This window comes from Morone saxatilis, unplaced genomic scaffold, assembly GCF_004916995.1.
Source record: "Morone saxatilis isolate NCDOM2014 unplaced genomic scaffold, NCSU_SB_2.0 Contig22, whole genome shotgun sequence".
NCBI lineage: Eukaryota > Metazoa > Chordata > Actinopteri > Moronidae > Morone > Morone saxatilis.
The window spans coordinates 20,754,629-20,760,794 of NW_023339785.1; positions in this window are offsets into that span (position 1 = coordinate 20,754,629).

A 6,166-nucleotide genomic window follows, 5' to 3' on the forward strand; every position below is an offset into this window, starting at 1 on the left:
TTTAAGAAAAAAAAAAAAAAAGAAATTTCCATGGATATCTCTTCAAAAAGACATTGTGGAAATTGTATGATATTGTATTTATTTCATTTGATTTTTAAGATTCTATTTTTCTTTCAAGTTCTGTATATATTGACATTAAAGATCATTATTGACATGCATTCATTGTGGTCTGAGCTGCTTTGTTCTATCACAGAAATGAAATGATTTTTTTCATCACAATTTACAGCAGCAACAAACTAACAATGGTTTAAAGCCAATCATCAATATAACAGAAATACTATGTAACCTTTGCTGAACATTACATAAAAAGTTGTAATTGCATGATACATTGAATTTCCATTCATTGTTGGTGAGGTAGTGTTTTCTTCTTTTGACTTAATGATAAAATCATCAAACTTAGTGTAACAGTAGCACAAGTAGACAAGAGTGGAAAAGCCGGTGAACTGAATCAGTAATGTTACACAGCAATATATTAGCCAACATAAGCTACTGTACCAGAGCAAGTAAGGCTGTAGCAGCAAACCCCTGAGTGTACTGAATCAAATAAGGGTGTGTTTTATTGCTAATCAATTACATTTTTATCTGTAAGAATAAGATTGTATCATGTCTGTTCAAATACTCTCACTTTAAAAGGTTTGTTCACCTATAATACACAGCAAAATAATTTCTCACCTCCAGCTATGCTGAAAGTTTTGGTTTTATTCTGTCAGATTTGTAGATATCCGGGCCAGAGATTTCTGTCACCAACCCACTATAATTACACTATAATTACTTTTTAATTTTCTTTTAATCAACAGTGACATCTTTTTTCAGAGACAGTCATATTACTCTGTATAATCCACAGACCTCACTGTGTGAGCTTTCTTTCTTTTTACTGGAAGATTTATCCCTAAAAGTGTTTGTAGCAATAATGTATATGTAAAAAATATGTAAATAATAATTTTCACTGTTTTAAGCATTACAATCATTTTTCCACACTCATTGTTTTGGGGTAGCTGCAAAAATCTAGAGAGGAATGATCTCAAAGCCATGCAAATTTTTGGGTAAACGGAATAAATAAAGGTCATATGGTGAACATGTTAACAAACAATTGCCTATTTGCACATCCAGTTGATACAGATTAACATTAGCATTCATTTGGAGTTGTGTTTCTGGCCACATGGCAAACGTAAGTCCAATATTTCTCCTTTTAGCCTTTTTTTTGGTCTCCATCAACTCCTGAGGGAAGTATCTGGCTCTATTGCTGCAAGTGCTCCAATATGTTCACTGGCTAATGGCTGGTCAGAAACAAAATACACGGTCATTTCAACAATCACCAATGTTGGTTAGGTCAAAATAAATCCTTTTGTCACAAAATTAGATTTGAAAATATTTGCAAAATGGCTGCAAGTAATCCTTGCAGGAGTCAAAGTACGTCCACTAAAAGTGCTTGTTTTTAGCCACTGACAGGCTCAGATTGTTGTCATTATGGAAATGATCCCTACAGAGACAGACCTTTTGTTTAACCAGAAACAGCTGTTAATATTGCTATGGCTCGCCACCAGACTCCATAGATAAAGATCGTACATCATTGCAACATCGCAGCTCCATTCAAAGTGGTCAGAAATAAAATAAAACTCCTAAAACTATCTTTGTTAGCCTGTACAACAATCATTAACCAAAATAAATCCTTAACCCACAGAGAAAGATGAGAAAAACAACCTCTCAGACGCATGCAATAAGGTGTACGCACTGGACTGGAGAACTCAACCGTGCTCAAGGATCAAAACAGGGAGAGGCAGTGTGATGTCATTCTCTGCTCAGGATGCCTTCACTCCACTATATATTTACATATCAAACCATTGTTTGCTGTTAAATTAATGTTCTAAATATCATATATAACCTTCAATACAAAAATATGAATTAGTGCAGCTTTAAACCCACAATATTTTCATGGTTAGATAGGAGGATGAGTAGGGAGGAAACGTTGTTTCTTGAAATTTATGTGAACAGACCCTTTAAAATAATGACCACATCCCAAGCAGCTTCACCTTCCTTTGTGTCCTCTCCCAGTAAACACAAATGAGATGCAAAGCGCGTTAGCCACCACTAGGTGGTAACACTATCCAGTAAGAAGTTATACGGCTGTTGAACACACAGCGTCCGTCAGTGGGTCTGTGTCCTACCCTTATGTAAATGATCAGTCTCGCCTGCTTCCATTTTGTCCGTCCAACCCCCCGCTCCCCTGAGAGCATGAGCCCCTCTAACCAGTGGTGTGTAAAGTGTGTGTGTGTGTGTGTGTGTCAGAGCTGTCATGACCAGACAGCAGAGGATGGAGATCTAGGCAGGAAAGCAGATGGATTGAGGCACAAGGACTGCTCCCATCGATGCACACACAGAAACACACACATTGCACACACACATTGGCCTATGGACCAGCTGTTGTCCTTTTTCTGCAACTGTCGAGCTGACTCCCATGCATCTCTCTCTCTCTCTCTCTCTCCCTCTCTCTCTCTCTCTCTCTCCTGGATTAGATGCATTTCGTAGTCAGCCTGGGAGCTGAGAGGTAAACAGTGGGGCTAATTGTTTTGACATACTGCTCTTTGTTTTGGCCTCCTGGTGCTAATCAACCACTTGGCTAATAAGTCTGCCTGGCAAGGAAAGCACAACTGTGTTTGGGCTGGGAGGAAGTTAAAAAAGGGACAGGTGCTGCAGTCATAGTTGCGGTCCACATTTGCTCGTCACCCAGAGTTCCCACAGTGCTGCCGTGGCTGGGTAGCGCCCCGCTCAGGTGTGAATCTATTTATCCTCATTAACGAGCGTCTCCCCAAAGTCAGCCAATTAACACGCTGCTCCTAATGAAGCCATTAGCTGTCAGATGAGGTAGAAGCAGTGCTTGTCACCAGTCCACTGTGTGTATCTGTGTGTGTGCGTACCCACTCTTGCTGCTAATAAAAGCAAGAGAATTAATGGAGTGAGCGTGTGTGATAATGAGTTAATGTGGAACAAGCAGGACGAGCAGTGATCAGCCCTCTGTCTCAAATGAAGATATCAGACACAGTGATTTACTCTCTCAGAGCCATAAACAGGCCTTTCTCCTCTCACATATACCACTCGTTTGTGTGTGTGTGTGTGTGTGTTTAATAGAGAGTAAGTGGGATGGCGAAAGCTCCTTTCTAAACATGAGAGCATGCTTCTTGGCTCTGTAGACCTCTTAGCTGAAGGTGTGCATCCATGTGTGACCACTTAAAGTCACATCAAAGTTTACAGTTTGAGTGTCAGCCTCAAAATAACACACTAGATGTCACTCCAGTTCCTATATTCCTTAATGGAGCTATCATATGGCACACCTTTAATACAGTTTTAATTGTCAAAATAATTGCAAAGACATGACCGCCACAGCCTCGACAGGGAAGAAGAATGAGATCACATAGGCAGCTGATCTGCTGACACCATTTTTACATTTAATTGTCAGTGACTGAACATAAAAACTGGAGCTTTCTAAGAGCATGAATTGATCTGAGGAGATGAAATTTAAAAAAGTGAATTTTACCAGTAGGTTGAATTTTTCTGATTATTCTTCTTCAAATTCAGATCCTCTTGGCTGGATGCACTGTATATCTTACACCCACCCGCACTCCACAAAGTGAAGCTGCTCCGCCCTGTCAGGGGATGCCAGAACTGAGGATGTGAAATTGATTTTACGTTATGTGATTCATCGTATTGCAGTTTCTTCAATCTTCCTCTTCTTCTTCGACACTCCCTCCCCTTCCCCACCCTAATCCATTTCTTCTCTCCTCTGCTCTCAGTTACAGTTACTCTGCAATTGATTCTGTCCTCTAATACACTATCATTACCAACTGAGGTCCTCTGCCCTCCAGTGATCAGTTATCAGGTTTGGTTAGATTCACTTTGAAGTTGTGTCGGCGCCCTGCAGTAGCAGAAGTGTTTTCAAGTGGGCAAACATGAGCACAAAGACACAGAAAATGTGATGAATAAGTGTGTAAATGTTCCCTGCAATATGTGTGAAAAGCACTGGCAAAAAATGTTTATCCAATTCACAGCATGGAAATTGTTCACCAAAAAATCATTCCAGAACAAATTAAAACCTCACTTACTCTCTCAGGCCGAGGATGCAGGAAACAAGAAAACCCACCACCAACTATCTCTGGTAATGTTCTGATTTCCGGACATACTTTTCGAGAGTTGGTATTCCTCAGGGCGTCCTGAATTCATCTGCTGTATGTGTTGACAACAGCAGAGGCCTGTGAGCCTGATCCACTTCTGTCATTAATTAACACTGCTCTATAGCATGCTTCTGGAAGTATTGGAACTTTGGTTTCTAAAAATGAGCTTTTTTATAAGGGAGTTTGGTTGCCACAAGAAAATCTTTTGTCTTTTTGGGAATTTTCACTGAATATCTTGCTATAATTTATAATTTACTAAATGGTGACAAAATACAACTGGAATCATTTTAATTTCAATTTCTTCACTTTCATTTGTTCACGTATTAAATAAACCTTTTGAGTTATTTTAGTTTTAGTTTTTTTCTTGTGTTTTCAGTACTTGTTTATTTTAGATAAGGGCTCACTTACAACAGGTGTAATGTAAAATAAGCTTTGGTGGTTTCCAACCTTGGGGTCATCACCCCTACAAGGGGTCAATCTGAGGGGGTCACAAGATTATTAAAAGGATGTGAAAGCAAAAAAAAAAAAAAGTTTTAAAAAACAGACATATTTCTCCTACACAACTAAAATTCTCAAATTGTTTTGCTTTTTTCTTTGAATTACTGGAAAGTTTTAGGTGTTTGAACACCTACAAACTATTCCAACAATTCAAAGGGGGAAAAAAATTTAGCCAATTAGTAGACATTGCTTTGTTTTAAGGGGTCACAAGCTAAAAACGTTGGGAATCACTGCTTTAAGACATGAATAAGTTATAACACAACAGAACAACCAGTAGGAAGACACAGATCAAATCTCTGGCCTGACTGAAGAGGTGTGAACATAAACGTATGACCTTGCCGTTATGGTGGAAATGAGACTTAAAATAAAATAGTGACATAGAGTTGATCATTTTATAAACTTAAAAATGAAGGATGAGACAGAGTCATACAACCATGTAGCGGACTAGCAGCCGATATTGATTATTCCCATGTATGACTCCTCTCATGTGGGTTGCTGTTTTGTTTCTGTCTGTGTTCTCTAGACTGCGGGGCTCTACTCTCCCCCCTTTCTAATTAAAGGGATATGTGATGTCCAATGTCCTCTCTTTGACCTCCTACCATGCCAGCTTTACTGCAAACACTACATCATTGGGCCTCACAAACTTTTTTTTCTAAAATTTGCTCTGCCCTGCTTTAAAAGCTTCTCCTGTTTGATCCCCATGTGTTTTATTCACTTTACTCACTTTCAGAGATTTCTTTGAAACACTTGGGAAAAATAACACTATTAATAAAAGCTTTGGAAAACAATTTATTTAGAAGAATTTGGTAACCACTTTTGTTTTACACTTTTGACTTCTTAACTTCCAACCAAAGTCTTTGAAACAGGATACACAATAAATTCAAAGAGAACAGAAGGTTTGAGATGCAATTATGAAAAAGGTGTGAGTCAGCCGGTCCCATTATCCCTCGCCAGTAAACAAACCGTTCATCCTCCAAACACAAGTCACTACTTCTGCTTCTCTATTGTTGCCGTCCTGTCTGATGATCAGTCCGCTCTTACTCAGGATCTGATTCAGAGGCTCAATTATCTGCAAAAAAACGAGTCATCTGACCTCAAGCATTTTGGAAAAATAATTACCTAAAATTCATCATTTAATACCTCTGAAATATGCTTTCATCTTGCACCTGTTATATTTTTCTCACTGTCCTTTACACGTTTTCCCACATTTTTTCACTAGTAAGTTATTTATGTGGAGGTATCAGTAACTCTCTAAAGACACATTTGGAGGGTGCTTGTGGAGGTTTTCTAAGCATCCACAGTGAAGCAGCATGAGGTGGAAGAGGCTCAAGGATACTGCAGTGCTGCTCTGGACCTTGGCTTGCTTTGCTTGTTTGCTCGGCTGCTGGCTCTCCTTCCATCCAGGGGCACCCCCCAACACACACACACCCACACACACACACACACACACACACCATCAGAAATCAGGGATTATTTCAAACTAAAATAGATGGATGGAATCA